This window comes from Bombus vosnesenskii, unplaced genomic scaffold (genome assembly GCF_011952255.1).
Source record: "Bombus vosnesenskii isolate JDL3184/JDL3185 unplaced genomic scaffold, Bvos_JDL3184-5_v1.1 scf7180000013304, whole genome shotgun sequence".
Taxonomy (NCBI): Eukaryota; Metazoa; Arthropoda; class Insecta; order Hymenoptera; family Apidae; genus Bombus; species Bombus vosnesenskii.
Window position 1 is genome coordinate 3,430,119 of NW_022882953.1, and position 20,132 is coordinate 3,450,250.

The 20,132-nt window shown below is 39.9% G+C and overlaps 1 long non-coding RNA gene across 1 annotated transcript; it reads left to right on the forward strand.

Annotated features, from left to right (window-relative positions):
- Nucleotides 1–8,801: 8,801 nt before the first annotated feature.
- On the forward strand, nt 8,802–9,772 carry LOC117234281. The gene is made up of 3 exons (XR_004493496.1): nt 8,802–9,026; nt 9,134–9,245; nt 9,595–9,772. It is a non-coding gene; the product is annotated as an uncharacterized LOC117234281 (long non-coding RNA).
- The last annotated feature ends 10,360 nt before the right edge of the window (nt 9,773–20,132 follow it).

Here is a 20,132-nt window from a genome sequence, read left to right on the forward strand (position 1 = left end):
TCCATGCTCAACTTACATATATTTCCTTACGAGCTTCCGTTTAATTGAACAAATACTATATCTCGGCCGAATACCGATGCGGATAACATTTCCCTTCGTCTCCGCTGTCAAGCTGGGACTTTTCCCTTTTTTCAATTACCTTTCGGGGGCTTCGGCGGCGGATAACATTTCAAATACTGATCACTTCCCTTGCGTTATCAATTACAATGGTTGCCGGGGGAATACCCTCAAGTACCGGCCTCCGTTATCTTACTGCTGTTGTTCCTCGAGTTTATTATACCATAAGGCGTTCCCGTAAAACATCTTGGGACAATTCGCGCGATATTTGTTTGGTACTTTAACAAGTGCGATGTTCGAAACAATTACGGGACCACGTTTCTGGACAATTTAGAGGAACAAGCCGAATGTCGGGGATGAAGAAACTGCTATTAGTAGAATGGTATGTGTGATATATTGTGGTAATGCAGCAGCGTAGTAATATAGCATTACGATAATATAGGATGGCCTGGCAACGGGGAAGAATGTGATCCCTTGTGCGAGAGTAAGTCAAAAGTGGAGAGTTATCTAATAACTTGAAATTATTCTCGTGAAATTGCTTTTCACCAAAAGGTCAGGCTTATTGATTTTTGCAACGAGATAATAGTACGCCACGGATAATAGATAGTTTGAATAATGCGGACTACTGTTAGATTTATGAAATACCTTCATCACGAGTATTTTATATAATTTTCCGTTGACGATGCTTCGCAAAAAAAATTAGACACACATATTCAGATACATGAAGCTCAGATGTATGTACGATCCCATCTCGTATAATAATATAAATGTGCTATCATAGTCATATATCGTTGTATTATTTTCGTAATGATAATATACGTAGGATGCCTTTTAAACATTGAAAGCTCCAAGTACCAAACAGTAAGCCCTGCTGGCCCAATTTCAGCCACGATAATATTAACCAAATATCGTACGAACTAACCATCTTCCGTTAACAAAGGAAAACCTATTATAAATAATTTAAATTTCTTATTAGAAGAAATTTCGTACAAAAAGTAGAAAGAGGGAAAACAAGCGAGATCTGGAATCTTTGTGACCGAAGACAAATAGCCGATAAAAGGATCCCGGAAATAGGCGATCTACTGATGGACGCTCGACGACGCGACGATCTAATTTGGCTGGCAGAAGGCGGTATTAAGCGGGGGCCCGAGGACTGTCGGTAATTAATTCATCGACGCAATGCTGGTCCTCGGTAGAAAGTCTGAAGGATCCAACAGTCGATTCTCGGCTGTTTGCTTTTATCCTTGTCGCCCGACACCGATCCTCTCGTCTTCTTCTCGCCAACCTACGCCTCTTTTCCTCACGGACCATCGGCGAAGTTCGTTCGCAGAGTTTAACCAGGGCTCCGCTATCGACCTGGCGAGCAACCTCGGCGTCTGCGTCGATGTCTGCGTCGCGCAGACGCCCCGACACGGGCCGGGTTCCCTCCAATCGATTTCAGATTTTCCAGCATAACGAGGCCGACTGCTGCCCAAAAATTCCTCTACGCGCACCTTCCTTCTCTGTCTCGTCTTCTCCGCCAGGGCTGTCAACCCCTTTCACTCTATTTCTCTCGCCTGTTTCTTGCACTTTCGTCCCCCTCCTTTTCACCTCTCCCCCTCCTTTTATACTGCCGCTCTGGCTTTTCTACGGGGCCACGAAAGTGGCCCCTGCCGATCGATTTTCGATACGGATAATTGTGGATCCAACGTCCAACGTCTATTGAAAGTTTCGTTTTCTCGCTCTTCTTTTTTCTTCTCTTCTCTTATCCCCTCTAGTTCTTTTCCTTTCTTTCACCTGCTTTCTTCTTTCTCGTTGTCACGCTCGCGGATTGTTCGCGCATAATCCGAGTTCGATTCTTTGACGAGAGTCCGATTCACCGGGATGCTCTTTCTTCGATTGATTTCCACGAAACTTTGCCCGGCTTTTTTTTTCCTCGAGGCGTTGCTCCGAAAAGTGACTAAGAGCGAATTGTTCTCTGATTCTGATAATCGAGAGCGTCAGATTGCGCTTCGAACTAGTTATTCCGTTAACAATTACCATCGTCTGGCTCTTAGTAATTAGCTTTTTAATTCGATCAACAGTCTCGTCACGCGTTTAAATAAATTTAGACGGCGTTCGATATTTTCCGGTTGGCAATAGGTTCCCTCGTAAAGAGCAAGACAAAGGCATCCGGCCAATCGTAGAAATTATGTCGACGGTGCAAAGGCGGACTGGTACGAACGAGTCGAAATAAAAAGGCAGAAGGTCAGTGGGTTCCGAGTATCAGAAAAATCTTTTCGATCGTCCCTTCGCGTCGCTCGTCGTGTCCCTCGCTTCGTGTTTCAAGAAGATAGTAGAAACGTTCCGATTATGGTCAGACGTGTGCCGCATATATTCTCTAGTCTTTCAACGGTAAAACGATCGCTATCGTTTCTCTTTTACCTCTATCATGATCTTGACACGTTTCATCCTAACTGCTATCGACGATAGAGAAGGTGAATGCATTTGAAAAGTGTCACGGGACTTTTTTTATTTCGCAAACTACGGCAAACCGGCTGAATTTGTAATACAAGACAAGTCGATACTAGATGGCTCCTTCTAACTCGTCAATCAGAAACGCAATGACCTATCCATGTCGACGATTTCTCACATTTTTGAACGCAACTTCTTCTTTGCTTTTTTCTTCTCGTCCTCTTTCTCTGCTTCTCTGTCAAACGTACGAGTTTCTGTAGCAAGTTACTTGGCGCGTTTCGTCAATTTCTCCTTCGTAACATTCATGCGCTACAACGTACCCGATAGCTCGCGAGACTCGCGTAAATAATAAAAAGCTTCTCGAATCCGCCGGTAACAAATATCATGCTAGAATTTTAATTTTCAATATTGCCTCGAAATTTCAGACGCGCCATCCGTTCGTCTCCGATATCGTATCTCATTCCGTGCATGTTTATGCATTTTTATTTGCATCCGAGTTGCCGGTGTATTCAGGGTTAAAATTTCGTAGTCGTCACCCCTCCGAGGATCTACTCCACCCTCTCTTTCTCTCTCTCTCTCTCTCTCTCTTCCTGGTTGCACCCCTCTGTGCCATTGCAAGAACACGCTTAACCCGGCCGAGTCGCGCAATGGAAATTCTGATTGCGATCAATCAGCTTCCGCTGCTTCAGATCTTCTGCTACTGGGAGGAACAATAAAGCTGACGTCCGCCAAATGCGTCTCTGACCTCCTTTGTACTTCCATCATTGTTTTCCACCGGAAAGCACTCGTCTGTTTTGCCCTATTGCCGATGCGGAACGAACGCACCGCGGGAAGCTCGTTACACGAATATCTTGTGCCCTTTCCTTGTTTATGGATTACAAGTGGCTTGGCTTGAATCTCTATCGAAATCAAGGGTCGTTCTTCGTTTCGTCCCTTTTTCTATATAATCTTACTCGAAGGAGGGATACTTAACCAAATCGATCGTTCATTTTTATTGACTGCCCGGTGGCAGATACGACGAATGAGCATCAGAAGCTACGGAGAACGAAGAGACGAACAGATGGAAATTCAATTTGATTCGATTAGCGAACCAAAGTGGAAGGGTAGGGAAAGAGAGAGAGAGAGAGAAACAATTGTGGCCGTGGTTCGAATTCTCGAGTGACCCTATCTACTCTGGATGATCACGACCCGAGATTTCGATAGTCATTCGATACCAGCCATTTAGACGGTTTTCGATGCTTCCAGTTTTCCTGTAATGATAGATACGAGCGGGGCTAGAGGCCGATTCTCATCGAGAATTTTCCGCGTCCGCGGACAGACGGTTCTGAGAGAGAAATGCAATGTTTATCGACAACGTCGAGAGACTCTTATTATATTTTGACGCGCGAGAGACCGAGCTTAGTCAAGTGAAAATGACGTTAATTAATAATATCGACGGGATAGATAAAAGAATTTCTCTTTCCGATTATAGCGACGATTTTAAAAAGGGGTAATTAAAATCATTTTTTTCTCATTATGGTAAAAAAAAAAAAAGAAAAAGAAGGAAGAAAAAACACGTCACGGTTGACGTTCGGTCTTGTTTTAAAGCTTTCCCCGCAGCAATCCTTTAGCAACGTCCAATTTTATCAAATTAGAGACCACTTTGAGAACGAAGACGCGACCTCCGGCCACGAGTTTCTGTTTGACTTCTATTTAAACCTCCAGAGAGTTCGTCCACCCTTTGGCCATTACCGTGGCCGCAGTGTATCCTTTTAATAATCCACCGTGTATAGTTTCGCTGTTGATACTGGCACGATTTCGCAGTTAACGATAAATATCTGATACGCCGCGATGGAGAACAGCGTCGCTGAATATTTCGCGTAACGCTTATTCACCGAATAATAAGCTTATTCGCCGAAACGAATGCTTTCTGGCTGAATAATTGGACTGACCTACTTCAAAGGGCTCGCTAATTACGTAAAGATATTATCTTATTCGCGCGGAACCAAGTAAATACAACCACTACGGCTCATCTCCTTCAATCTCGGAACGGTTTACTTTTCGGTTCAGGATTTCGATCCTCTTGTACTACGTGTTCTTTACTTTAGAAACACTTGCATAATGTTCTCGGAAGGTTATCGATATTTACAGCATATGGGTTTCCACTAAACTCAACTCGGAAATTTGAACGAATCTGAATAATTCGAATGCCGGGCCGCGTACTCTGATTATTTGAAAAATCTTGACAAGATTGGATCCATATGAATAATTTAAGCGGTTTCAAAGCTCGACCGGCTCGCTTCTGCTGAAGCTACTCGAATTAAAACAATCAGTCGAGTCCCTTTGTAGTATATTTGAACAGTACGAAGTTGTAATATACGAAATATGTCTACGCAATATATATTCGATTAATTTAACTCTTTTGCAGTATAGCACGAGAATGAGTGAGATTAAATTTCACTTTTTTTTAAAATTATTATAGATACCGAATGTATTACAATTTGTTTCTTATGAAAGAACTTTCGAAGGTATGTATTTGGTATATTGATATCAAAACTGCAAGAGAAACCTTGGCTATGCAGAAATAATTATTTTCTAAGGCGTTCGCTGTCAATTCGCCAATTTTATTTTATTATACGTACCTGCGAGAAAAAAAGATTTCTTAGAGTAACGAAACGAATCAACATGCTGCTGTGCCTGAAGAATGAAAAATCATTATCTATAACACCAATAAGCATTCTTGTTATCACTTGAAATCTTTCAATTGTTTCAAAATCGAACAAGCATATCGGTGAATTTATGTTATTCGTTTGATCTCGAATAATCTGAATATAAGCAAATTTCCAATCACACGGACCAATCATTCAAATATGAAATTACCCCGTACTTATTCGAATATTCAAAGTATTAGCGCGATAATCGAGTGTCGTTCAGTTTGAATTTCAAATATCTAGACAGCTCTATAACAGCGTTCGCTTTCCACCCCTGTCATACGTTCCTACGGATAGAGTATCATGCTACATGAAACCTGTACGGCGAAAAAGGAGTATCAATTTCATTTAATTAAACTCATTTAAACGTAAATGAAAAGCGTTCCCGTTCGCGCGGCCGTCCGGGATTCTATTTGAGCACCATAATCAAAGGAGTTAATTGACTTCGCCGCGAAGCCAGTAACTTCTCGTCTTCTTCCGACTTCGAATCGTATCGACAGGATATCGATCCTTTTATTCCTTTCGAACGGAATAAATCAGAAAAGTGTATTACGTTCTGACGCATGATAGCCCTAGGCCCCAGAATTCGTAAACCCTATGGGTCACTCCATAAATCAACCCCTTCGAGTATGCCAAACCATCACCCTCTACAATAAAACTCATTTCTTGCGAATCAATATTTCATCCGCTGCTCAAATCCTTTAATTCAATGATCGAACAGCTTTCTGGGAAAAGCATACGTAAGACAAAATAACGAATTGCGTTCAGATTGCGACTTTTAATATGCGTATACGTTACACTTAATTCAGTAGAATCAAAGCAATATGAGAAAAATAAATTACAAGTTCTCGGTAAAAGTAAGCATTTGTGTTAACAAAGATAGTTGCATATTTTCATTAATTGCAGAAACAATCGTTTCCATTAGTTTAGCCAGGACACGTTTAAATCGATAATTTCTATATTTTATATTTACATATTTTACATTTGTATTGATAATTCTGTATGTACCAAGGAAATAAAAATTCTATAATAATTCGACCATTTGATTAAAAAATACGCTCCACTCCTGTGTATATTTACCATTGACCTATAGATTCCTTTTTCAGGAAGCTTTTCAATTATTTCCCTCGTTGATTCTAAATTGATCAATCACGTTACACTATGACGCACGTATATATAAATACTTCGCTAAGTCAATAAGAGTTAGATTTTGTACTAAATTCAACTTCGACTTTATCTCGATTAAACTGCAATCCTATTTTGTGTGTCAACGTTGAAACAGCGAACAAAGCTGGTCTTAAGGAATACATACTAGCACAAACCGCGCACAATATCAATCAGTTTCGACGAAACTCTGCTACATCCGAGTGTAACAATGACAACGGGTCAGTCGGTCGAACTTACAACTTGTCATCAGCCACGTTCATCCAGTGTTTTCGAAGACAGTTAACTAGGCAAGAAGTTCGTCGGTTACTGACGTTTCCGGTCGTTTCGGATTTTATAGAACTAGAGGTCGTAACCAAGGCTCAAACGTTGGCTGATTTCCACCATTTAAGCCTCTCTTCTTCCTCGCAAAATTAGTTAACGCCTCTGAAAAACATGACCAGGAGTATTGCCTTTCGAAACGAACTTGGAAAACAAGCTTGTATCGGTTCACCCGTACAGAAGCTATAAAAGGAACGAGTTCTGACGCAAGACGTTAATCAACTCACTGGTGAAGGATTTGCTGTCATTCATCTTGTTTATCGTTTATTGGTGAAAATCCATTGCCGATATATGTATGTATAACGTAATCGATAGGAGAATACGAAGATGAATAAGCGTGAAATATAGCAACTGTAAAATATAATATAAAGATATCGATGGAACTAAATGCAAAATAAAATGGAATAAAAGAGTTTTGATGTATCGTTTCGATATATTGATGTTTTGAAAAAAAAAAAAAAAGAAGAAAAAGAAGATAATTGATCTATGGGGAACGAGTTTAGGGAGATTCTGTTGCATAAAGATAAATATTATAGGAAATAAAAATACGAGTGTCGATATGATCTCATTTGGATACATATCGGCCTGTTTCCCAACCGTCTTCCTAGTTATACATAAATATTGATTTTCTCGAGCAATCGAGAACGTTCAATGCGGCCGTATGTAACCTCGAAAGGTCCTTGACATTTTTACGTGCTTCAAGAATATAGATACTAATTGCGGCGAGCGAAAGTATTGTTACAGATATGGTAGGATCGCTCATGAAAAAGTCAACGCATGATATAATCTATCCATATTGTTTCATTTATGTATATGTCATAGCCTAATATCTTCAACAAAGATACATGAATCGTACGTATAAGAAATATAGGAATGAAATGTTGATGGGAAATAAATGATTGATTGGAATAAGACCCTGTTCACTATGTAATTATCGTAGCGATTAGCGATTACTTTTTAATAATTTCGATATTGCGAGTAAGATGAAATTATGTGGAATAACGCTTGAAATGTATTCTGGATGAAATTATGAATTTTAATATCTTTAAATGAATTTCTCCCTTAATAAAGAGTTTTACCAGTACGCGCCATAACGTTCGCTTTTGTTTTAACGAATTATTACGAGGTAATTAATTAAATTCAATAATACGTTTTCTGTTACTTTCCGCCTATTTTTCAAACTTCTTCCTAGATTGACATTACGCTTTCAAATACTCAGACGATTAATTACAGTGGATAAACTTTCCTACGAAAATTATGAAAATCGACATCTTCGAAAAATACATTGTTTTAAGTTTCGAATCTGTTGCGAATAAAATAAACGAACTTCTAAATTTCATAGTAAACGAAAAATGAAATACGAATGAATTACACTGATTCAGCTTTAATATGTCTGACTACGACTTATGAAAGTATCTGCGGACATTAAATACGAAGTATTAAATATGAAAATTATAAAACAGCTTTAATACATTTACTCTTTTCATTTACTCTGAATACTAATGTAATATCCACGACATTAATACCGATTAAATTAAGCTAAAGATTAATACGATATCAAGCAACGCCGACGAGTCATCAATCATGGTCAGGAGGCAGGTCCGTACTGCAAAGGTTTAAATTGTGAACGTCGATCGGTCATTTATTTTCCACTGCTCTAATGTTATAAAAACTATTCCGATACGACCCAATTGTAATTCGTTCAGTGAACAAACATATCTGGCGAAGGACTGGGATCTGAACGGAACAGATTCGATGTCTTCGCCACATCGATCGCCGTACCACGACAGAATACATATACACGATGTCGAGGTATTAAATCTCCATTGTCGACGCGCCGTCGATACTTCTGAATTACGCTCGACTGGCTGTTCGCACGTCACCATTTGCAAAGCATAAATTCGCTTTGATTCGCGGACGATTCACGACACGTCGAGCACATCCGGAAACCGCTGTGTGCTTTCACCCTTTTCCACGCCACGTTCCACTCTCGCCAGACGCACCGAGAGCCACGGCCAATCACGAGGGACAGAGCAATTTGTTCAGCAAATTAGGTTAAATCTGAATCTTGGTGGTCTCGTTTCCCCGCGGCCTCTTGCCATCGATTATCCACGCACACACGCGCCTCTCCTGCCGGAAGAAGGGGACACAAAGGATGAAACGAGAACGCCGCATATCCAACCGAACGGAAAGTGGAGAAAAATTGCGGGCAAATTACTTTGAGTATATGTTACAAATGGTGCGGTAATAGGTCGGATTTTTATGTAAGAAGCTCATTTGGCAAATCGAGTAACCTCGTAAAAAGTGGAGAAAATTGATGAAATTATATAAGATAAGCGTGGATGCTTTGCGATTGATAAGGTATTGCGCCGGTTGTCTGAATATCGTAATTATACGTAAATACAATATTTTCCTTTGATCTGAGTTTCATATTAAATTTTTTAATCGAGCGTGGTGTGTTTTTTCAGCAATTAAGAAGAGTAATTATTATGCGAATTTTAATATATAGGAATTGCTATTAAAGGGAACTATGAAGCCTGCTTGAGAACCAGAGAGTAATTTACGACTGAAATATCCAAGGTAAATATTAAACGCAGAACAGTTAATAGGAATCGCGGATATGAGCTCATGTACGAAAAACAGAGAATAAAATCGTATCAAATTCATACAAATTAAATGTAGTATATAAATTTATACGACGTAAGTACATAATAACGAAATATGGAAGCACCGTTATTTTCATGCATAACATAATTCAGCGTATTTTAATCATCAGCGACGTTAAAAGTCTGTTTATATTTCGAAATTGTTTAATATCCAAATAAATTAACTGATTAATTATCCAGACGTTTAATTAAATGATTTATCGTTATTATATGACAACGCGTTATTGACGGCAAAAAATGGATTGTACGGAATGATGCTGCAGGTTAATAACGTCTGTCAATATCGATAAATGGGTAAAAATGGATTTAGCCGAATTTTCTTCTTTATTTTATAAAAACGTTTAAATGTTTATGTATGTATATGTAATCTTGATAATACAAACTCTACATTGTATCACGAAAGAAGCTGTCGTAAAATAAATGATCACCCTGAACAATTTAGAACCATCTTTCCTAACATGAGATTATATAGATCCCTTTTTCTCTTTTTCAAGACGTATCTAAATAATTGATAATCAAAATTTCGACTCATTTGTAGAAATATTGCATGTACGCTGATGCCCCTCGAGTCTTAAATAAATTATCTATAGCGGCAAACTACTGCAAAGCTTGTAGCATTTTCTTAACATTAAAATTTCCAATTTTCTCTGTTTACAAATCCTCTATGTACATAGATGTTTTTCACATTCTAAATAGTTTACTTGCAACAGCATAATTTTCCCTAATTTCTAATCTGCCCCGGTATTTCGTAATCTCCAATTTTCCTCTCTTGATAGTCCCTAATTTCAAAGCTCTCTTTGCCTGGTATATATTTCGTAACCTCCAATTTTCTCTTCTCAACAATATCGCTCCGTTTCAACCCTCGTATTATTGTTTCCCTTGCACATTTTCGCACCGGTGTTATCTCGATCCTTTTCAACACGTATATGCTTCTCGTCAGAAATCCATATTCCATGATCAACCTTACGTCAAGCCACAGAGACGAGAAAAAAAGGCAATGTCATCGGCGAAGGAACTGAAAACCGTTGTCATCGGTCGGCGAGCAAAAAGGATCATCGTCTTCGTACGTGGCTTCGAAGAAAAGAAGCATACGTGGGCGCAAGGGAAGAAACGGTGCACGTACTCGGGATAGAAGAAGTGGTGTCGGCCATTTATCGGCAGGATTTACTGTTCTACGTCCCTCCTCTCTACCGATTGTCCGTGAATTCGAACGGTTATATCACTGAAATTTCATTTCTGTCCGACTGCGGGACATTACCGTCCGTTTGCTCTGTCCCACGAGTTGTGAGAGATTTTCCTGTCCGCCACCCTCATAATTTCCCCTCTCCGCCGTCTCTGCCATCCTTCAAGGACCACCGGGATACCTCAAAACGACGTACTTAGTAGCCGGCGAAAGAACAACCGTATATATTTGCGGGAAAATGCAAATCATCCTCGATATGAACGAAATCAATCATCACGGTTTGACTTAAATTTTCCATCGCCGAGTAACTAACAGGATGTTGCGAGTTTTAAGCAAACTAAACACTGTTCTGTGCTAACTAGGCGAGTTTTTATAGACGATAGTATCGAGGGACGAATGATTTTTTTGAACCGTTCAACTTGGACTTTAAGCGACGAAGTTTTATTCCTTGTTGGTATAATCGCGGAATCGACGGCAGTTCCTTAGTTTTATTAATGCTGCGAGCAGCTTTGTTAAAACTTCAGAGCGGACGGGCTCTTTGTAGAGTACACCGAGTGTAACGGAGAGATTACCCTGACACGGTTGCGTTAAAAATCATATCGAAATTTTTCATTCTCTACCGTTTTAATTCAAAAGTATAAGCGTTGGCAAAAAGATATTTGCGTTACATAAATAACGATAGATAATTATTACGCACTTAATTCCGTTGACATTTTTCTCAAATTTTTTTTTAAATTGTACAAGTTCGACTTCTGGAATTATTCGAATACGATGTTCCTAACAAAATTCTGGTTACCTAATTCACTTTTCCGACTCGCAGATGCCCAACTTCCCCATACCACGAGTTCAATACAGCATCAAGCCGCGGAGGTCTAGCCAGTTTGCCTATCATAGCGGATAATTAATCCGGCAAATCATTGGCCAATTGCAATTGCCAATGCGACCACGTTAATTAACGATCTACAGTTAATGGATGGACTACAAGCAAGTACATTGCGTAAAACGTTGATTTGCCAAACATTTTCGGCAAGAATTATTCCATTGACAATTATCACGTGCATGGAAGCTCGTGCATGCACGGGCACGAACGGGATCTGCTATTTTCATGAGAGAGGTCAACGCCGAAGCCACGTACCAGTAATAACATTGCAGTCTATGACGATGCTTATTACGAACCCGATATAGTGCACACGAAGTCAGATACTGCAGAAGTAAAATTAGACGTTCTTGTAAAAATGTCTCATACAACAAAGAAAAAAAGAAACTATCGTAATTAGGATCATAAAGGATAACAGGAGCTGTAGCAATCGGTTTCATTCTCTTGCCCACCTTTTACCTATTTTCTTCTAACGCTCACGAAAATTAACACGGACCTTCTGTATCGTGCAAATCCTTTGTTACTTTCAAGATTAAGAACCGTTACATGCGCTTTCATTCGCAGATTTTCAAGTCGAACTTAACATGTTTATATACGTATAAATATATCTATGTGAAATATAAAAATATATAAAATAGCCCACGAAAATGTGATCCAATTACTTTTATGAACGGAAGCTTGACGTTAACACGGACAACAGCTACGAGATTTATCTGAATTTCATCTGGATGAAAGTCTAGGAAGTCGTTGACTTTAACTTTGAGATGTTAGCGTACGGCTTCTAACAGACTCAAGGTTTCATTGATATCAAAGTTTTATACATAGAATCCAATAACTATGCGGTGCACGTGTACGGATTTAAAAGATTGCTTATATTCTTATAACTTCAGTGTTCTGGTGTAACAGTCTAATATATAGTTCCAAGAACCTTAACAAAAATCTTTTTTAAATTCTAATTTTTCAATTTTATAACAACAAGATGATCTTCCTTAATAAATGCTTTTCTTCGATTTATTAAAAGAAAGAAAATAATATGAAATTTAATCTCCGTTGAAACTGCATCTTTTTACCGTAAAGTTTGCTGTCTTTTTTTCAGGAGAAAAATATCGAGTGAAACATTTGCGAGGATTAGACGAAAACGTGACATTAGGTATAAGGTAGATACTTATTATTTACTGTCAGGTATACTGTACATAATATTTCTTTTGCCTTACAAATATTATATAAAATTACAGTCGATCACGGAGAGTAACCTCGCACACAGTCTCACGGACACACTGATATACCCACTCGCACGGTAGGCGACACGTACACGCGCACACATGCACACTACACGCGAAATACTCTAGCTCACATACCAAGTAGACGTTATTACAGATTCGCGGATCAACTCGCCAAACCTTCCTCCTAAATTTACGTACAGATACGTGCACGTTATAGCTAACTTGCCTTATAATATCAGAACACGTGCATCCCTCGCGTCCTCCCGCGATCTCTTTCCCTCGTTGGTTCACGCGTTTTCACTCCCCTTCGATCAAATTTTGCCTCGTGTTATCGTTGTTTGCTAAATGACAAAATTTGGAAACAGATATTTTTGCACAATTTGTACCGCGGTTTCTCCTTATCGAAACACAATGAGAATAATCGTATTAAAATCATTTACAAGCAAAAGAGTCTGAAAATAGAGAATCAAGTTACATGTAATGCGCGCCACGTTAAATTTGAATTTCGATCGTTGATTCTTAATTTGTTCCTTATCTCGGTTTTTCAGGCCAAAAACAACCAGAAAGAGTTTAGGTCACACATCGCCCGATACCTCTAGTTTCACGAAAGACAGCCTAACGGAAGAGAAAAAGAAGAAGAAAAAAAAGAAAAAAGGAAACTCGTGGAAAATTACGTTTTCTAGTAAATCCGAACCGTATAGAGAGAAGAACAAGTGCTATCCACTCGGCAGACACGTAACATAACCGTTCTATCGCATTCCCGGCGAACACTACGTGGAACAACCGGAACAAAGAGACAGAAAGAACCAAGGCACGGGTAAAAGGTAGGAAAAAAGCGAAAGAAACACGTTCGTTGTCCCTCTCAACGAGTGGTACTATCGTCGTCGTGAGTTAACGGCGAAAAAAGACTGGTATTTCAAGCGTGTACGAGACGCGCTCAGGACTCTCTTTCGCGTTTATTGCCAGCTTCTATGGGTTGTGCTCGATGGAAGGAAAGAACGAGAGGGACGATAGAAGGTGGAACAAGGTGTCGCGCGTTACGTGCATCACCGTGTTTCGATCGTTCGTTGCGTTCTTCGTCTCCGTGGCGGCGGCGGCGGCGGCTATTTGGCTCGTTTCACGGTGCTTCGTTCGCTAATCTCTGCTCTGATTAGGGCGCGAAAACACGCGATCGGACGTAAACAAGAGGAAAAAAAAGTCTATTCTCCTCGATAGAGATTTCTTCGATGGTCTGTAAAAAGAACCGGATGGACGCAATGAAAGGAAAGCCGGAAACTCGCGGGATCAAAGAGGAGAGCGCTGTTTCGTGGATCGTCGCGCAATTATCCGCACGCGCGCCCAGAGAAACGTTCCTTCTTGGTACACGCTCGAAGGTTCCCATTGAATCTATCGAAACTGTCGTACGATCGTCCTGGTTCCATGTGTCCGGAACGACCGTTATGGGTGCAAGTTTTTCGCTTCGGGACCGGAAACTTGCGCCATAGAGAGACCCATTACGAGTTACATCGAGGGAAGTTCGAGTTGCGAGAAGAAACGTGGTTACGTCTACAAGACGCGCATTCCGATTCGTGGTGCCACAGTCGTAACGGAGAGTTCTGCGATACGCGTTATCCGTCCTTAAGGTCGAGTGGCTTTCCTCGTGGCGGATTTCCGCTCTTCGCGTATTCGTCTCTCTGACAGTACCGACTGATCGTTTCCCTGGAAGTCTTGCGTGATTCTGTAAACTCAATCCGACCTTATCTTCGACACCCACCCAAGCACACACGCGCGTTTAGTACGCGCGACGCATCGCACCCTTGCAACACACGCAGCCAGGCAACGACACAAACAGATAGCGGAAGGATGAACGCGCGAAAGAAGGTCTGAACGCAGCGCTACGATACGCTACCTATGGAAAATCGCGACGGTGGCCGCGTTTTTGGCCACGCTGGATGGACGTACAGGAGGATAAAGGGAATCGAAAGGACTGAGAAAAGTACGCGCTGAATGAGAGCGAGTGGAAAGAGAAAGGTGAGCGTGGCAGGATCGTGAAATCGCTGAGAAAATCGTTCCGTTTCGTGAAAATTCACCAATGGAAAAGAACGGAGATTTTCAACGGATTTCGTGATCTACGCGAACGAAGAGAAAAAAGATTGAAGCTATACCGATCGCCGTAAATTTCTCCGTTCTCTTCGATTCTTTTTATACAGATATACATACATATATATATGTGTGTGTGTATATATATATATATGCGTGTGTGTATATACGCGCAGTTTATTCGGTTTTCGAAGCGTTTTTGGAAAACGCGCGGTCTTGTACCAACACATGCATGCGACGATGTATCGACTCGCGATGTTCGAACCGAGCGACGTAGGAACGAGCCGCTTATCGAAATTCTTTTTTACGCATACCTACACAATTTTTGCACACGTCTTCTACGTACATATATATATATATATATATATACAATCATATATTTATATATGTATATGTATATCGTCCTTCGTCTGCGACACATCATCATGCCTATTCTCTTTAACTCATTCTACGTTTATCACACGTACACGCTCACTATTTTGTTCGAAGAAAAATAACAGGTATGTATATTATACATATATATGTACACACACACATATAATATATATATATATATGTATAAATACAATGAACGGAGTATCCAAGTACGTCGCACAAACATCTTCCTTCGTAGAAGGGAACTACGAACCGGCGCATCCGACGCCAACACATTTTTCTTCTATCTAGGCAACGATCTGCTAAAACGAAAGATCAGAATTCGATACATCGAACGATCGACTAACTTCCTCTTAACAGAAAGGGAGATAACAGGGAGGAAGAGAGGGAGAGAGAGAAAAAGCACGACGAAATTGGATACTCCGATCGCGCGATCGTGATCTTAGATTTTACGCCAAGCACAAATGGGAAGAACCTTTCAATATCCAGACGTTTCGGTGTATAATCGTTGAACATTGGATGATTCCGTTCCATCGTTTCCCCCTCAGCCCTCGATCGATACCAGACACCTCGAATTTCGCAGTTTCGACAACCCTCGTCGACTTTCCTCGACCACCTTCCACGGCGTCGTTCGCAGTGTATTTCGTGCATTTTCCATTCTCACGCACGATGCTCGTAAAACGAAAAAACCGACCGCGTGTATACTGCAGGTACTTGGCGCGAAAGTACGCCCTCACGTTGGCGACGATCGTTCGACGAATAGTTCACGAACGATCGCCGACCAGGTCGATACGTGTGAACGATAAAAGATAGGTTTCCTCGAAGACACAGTCGAATCACTGTCGCATCTGTAATTGTAATAAGCGTATTTCGTAGAATTGGGCCAAAAAACTAGAACGATACTTTCTCTTGTTGTCTCCGTAGTTATTTAAGCGATCTCAATTCATCGTTTTACTTAGCATCATGTTCGATCGAGCTTTTATTTCTTTAGAAGAGATCGGGGAGTAAAGTCGATGCGGGTTTAGATTCTGGTAATCGTGCTCTAATCGTTGGACCAACTCGAGCGAGTATGATCCGTGAAACGCAGTGAATCAAGATCTCGAAGACAAAAATATAGAATGGAGTATGATGAGAATCGTCGTCGGCGTAGCCGCACGCGATGAAGCTAATTAGGACTTTTAGGGGCGATATTGTCATGAAGAGTTCCGTTTTCTCGCGCTATCTTATCGCCTATTTACAACGCACGGCGGCCCAACGCACGGCAGAGTGAAAATCTCATACGAATCGATCTTATTCGCTCTTCGACGCGACCGATCGCGACAAAAATCTGATCGATCGCGTTTCCTTCTATATTTAATCGACGACTCGATTGTGAATCGGACACGATTTATTAAACATTATTGCATCGATAACGCTGATTCCTTGGAGAAAGCAATTTTCATCGATTATTCAACGCTAGACGGATTTCGAATACGTGAAATTTTCGCTCCATCTCGAGACGGAGAGTCGTCGAGAAAATTGCCGGTGTCGCGACCCATATGTCGGTTCTTTTTCGTTCTCGTTCGCTTTCCTCCCTTCACGATCGAGATAGATGATACGTTTTGTGCGCTCAATACTAGCACGAAACACCTTTTTTTTTTGCACAGTAGAAGCGTAATGCGTTTGCGTAAAACGATCATTTACAGATACTTTTTTTTTATAACGATTAGTTCTTACTCGTTACGCGGTTAAAAAGACTACCCAGCTGCGCCACGGTGAAATCACTAACACGATTTACAAGCTCTAGATCAAACCGTGGCTGGCCTTCCTAATGATAAATTTCTCGAGAAGATGAAAAACAGAAAGTGTTCCTTACGGGCGAAAGAGCCGACGATTCAACAACCGATCTCGATAAAAGAGACAACAGACTAGCCGAAACGAAAATTAACCTATTTTCTTTTTCTTTTAGTCAACTTTTTGCTTCGAGAACGCACGATCAAACAACAAACGGACTTGTCCAAAACCTTTACAACACACTTTACACACTGAAATTAACAGTAACGTTTTCAGCATAAAGAACGTTTAACGTTAACCAACGTGTGTTCTCATCGTGAGCACGTCCATTATCGATAAAAAGGAAATACCGGAGAAAACGTTTGATCGTATTCGAAACGTTTCACAATCGCAAAGAAATAAAATACGGCAGTTAAGGTGGTGAAAAAATTGACAAAATTATACGATTCGGTAATTACTCCGTGAATTCTCCGTCCCATTTAATTGATATTTACTGTGAAATTGATTACGAGCTGTTAAGCCGCTAACATTCTAAAGCTTTAATGAGTATCATTTAAGAAATAATTGAAGAAAATTGTGCTGGTATCAAGTACAAGATTGCTAGAAAAGCCTGAATCGATATTTGAGAGGAACCCCATGGGACGGAAAAGAACGAGTTTCGCTGTGTACGTGAGGCGTATCGTAGGTAAAAGGGTGAATAATACTGATTAAGATAAAGGAACCTTTTGCATAATAACGCGTATGTTTATCGATCGATAATGTACGCGCCCGTGCATACAAAGCCGTATACTCTTGCACGATACTTTCACGATGATTAAAGAACACAAGGCGCGTCGAACGAAGAATTGTTTCGACATCGAGGAAGAGACCGATCGAATAGAATTCGTTCGAATGGCCGTGGCCAACGTCACAGATGTCACGAACTCGAGAAAATGCAATAACATTTCAACGTTAAAAGACAGGCTACTACTGCAATCTGCGTAGTAGAACAAAACGCACGTCACAACGATCCTATCCTAATCAGTGTAAAAATCGATCAACCGTAAAACGAAAGATCTCACGCTCGTTCGACTTGAGCGTTAAAAAAGAACGACGCGCGAAACATGAACATGGACATTTAAAAGAGTTGAAGTCGCTAATCGATCATTCTAAAACGAACGTGACACGAATTACGTAGATTTCGCGAGTCGATGAAAAAAAAAGAAGAAGAAGAAAAAGAGGAAAAAAGACAAGAAGAAATTGCAACGTTTTGGAAAGAAAAGAAGTCGCGTGCCCTTTTCCGAATTTCCCGGTTTTAATGCTAACAGTTACTTGGATAAAAGTCACGCGCGATCCGATGTAATTCAACGCGAAATGATTCAATTCGACCGTTCAAATTGCTCCATAACGCGTTCCTAAAACATATTTCTACAGCTTGGAACATGTATGTATACCGCATAAATATTTCCCCACCTCTTTTCCGCGAGCAAGATCCTTTCTCTGTCGTGGCCGATCGTTCGACGAGATTTACAGCGAGCTAACGAAATATCGGTAAAATCGTGGGGCATAGATGAAAAAAGAAAGGGATTTCGATTTTTAAAAAAAAATTAATAAAAAGCAAAGTAATCGAGTGCATGTTATTCTAAAATATTCTTAATATCCCGAAACAGAGAGGGAGGGAGGGAGTGAGGTAAGGGGAAGGGGGATATGATTTTGGTAATTCGGTGAATACAAGCATAACTGAAATATGAAATTGGTGGGAAATTGATACGCTTTGTCGTCGAATTAAAATTAAAATAGCACGATGGAATTTTCAATTAAATGCAAAATAAAAAAAGCTAGATAAATTAGAGATGTTGGAATAAAAATAATGTTTCTTTCTTCCTATTTTTGTTTTTACTTTTCGCGAAACACGACATCGAAATATTTTATTCCAACGTCTCGCTCGAATAACTTCACGACTCTTTCAATTGTTGGATATTCGAGTCTAACACGAGGACGCACGACAGAAAAACAGACCAACTGTACGCTATAGCGGTGTATTAAAAAAAAGGGGGAGATGAGCATAAAGAAAGCTGAAACTTAAAAAAAAATGAAAAAAAAGAGGAAAAATAAAAGAAGAAAAAAGGCACTGGACGACAGGGGAACTAAAACGAAATCGTAATAAATCTCAAGTAAAAAAAACCGTCTGCTCAGTCCGGTGCATACAAAAAAAGTCTTTGTATATACATAAGTATTACTGTATACAAATGTTTTCCACGTGTATGTGTAATCCGTGTGTCTATGTAATATCTATACATTAGTACGTATTCGCTCGAACGCGTTTATGTATATAAAGGAGTCTCCCTGTATGAAAAAAAGTAGCCTAAGTAAAAACTGATACGAAAGTACATAATTGGCAGGCCGTGTGTGTGTTTGCGTTTTATGTATTTTATCAACGGAATATAGGCGTGTATAAACCCTATACGGCATATATCGACAATAGAAATAATCTTGGTAACGACTCTCGTAAAGATAACAATAATAACAGATTATTACGAGATACTCATTATCGTATATATCGGGTGACTCGAGAAGTTTACGCCGCATTATATTTACCTAAAATGGTTCTACTTGTACGGGTATGTTTAGGCATTATCCAAAACGAATCGCTATTCTGGCGAGAAAAATTAGAATTGCACTCTATGAAAAATACTTTTTAACGAGTAAACAAATTTATTTAATAATATCAATATAGTAATAGAGATTAGAATGGAAGATTAGAAAAGATCATTAATGATTAATATGTTTCTGCCAGAAAGAAAAAAAGGAGGGGGAAATAAAGGAAAAACAAAAGAAGCTGTGGAAGAAACTGGTTGATTACGCTTTTTATAGCATCCAAAGATACGATTAAAATATTGATCGGAACAACGGTATAAAAATTGGCACGAACTTCTCGGATAACCTAATAATATATGTACAAGCTACAATTTGGTTTCCTCTTTCCCTCTTTCCGCGTGATTCGAATCACTTGCTTGAAGCAGCGATTCGATAACTATCTATTGCATCGCGTGCGCGAGTATTCTATGTAAAAAAAACAAAGTTAACGGAATATGTCTGGCAAAAACAAAATCTGACGAGGTGACTCGTTATCACTTCTTTTCAAGCCATCGATCAATGATATTGTTCTATACACCGTCTTTTCTATCGTCCTTTTTCCATTATTCTGCTAACGAAACAATACGAATACCTTCCTTTCTAAACCTGCGGTTGTCAAAAAACTCAGCATAAACTTGCGCCTTTTCTAGTAAAAAAAAAAGTAGTTATTATCGT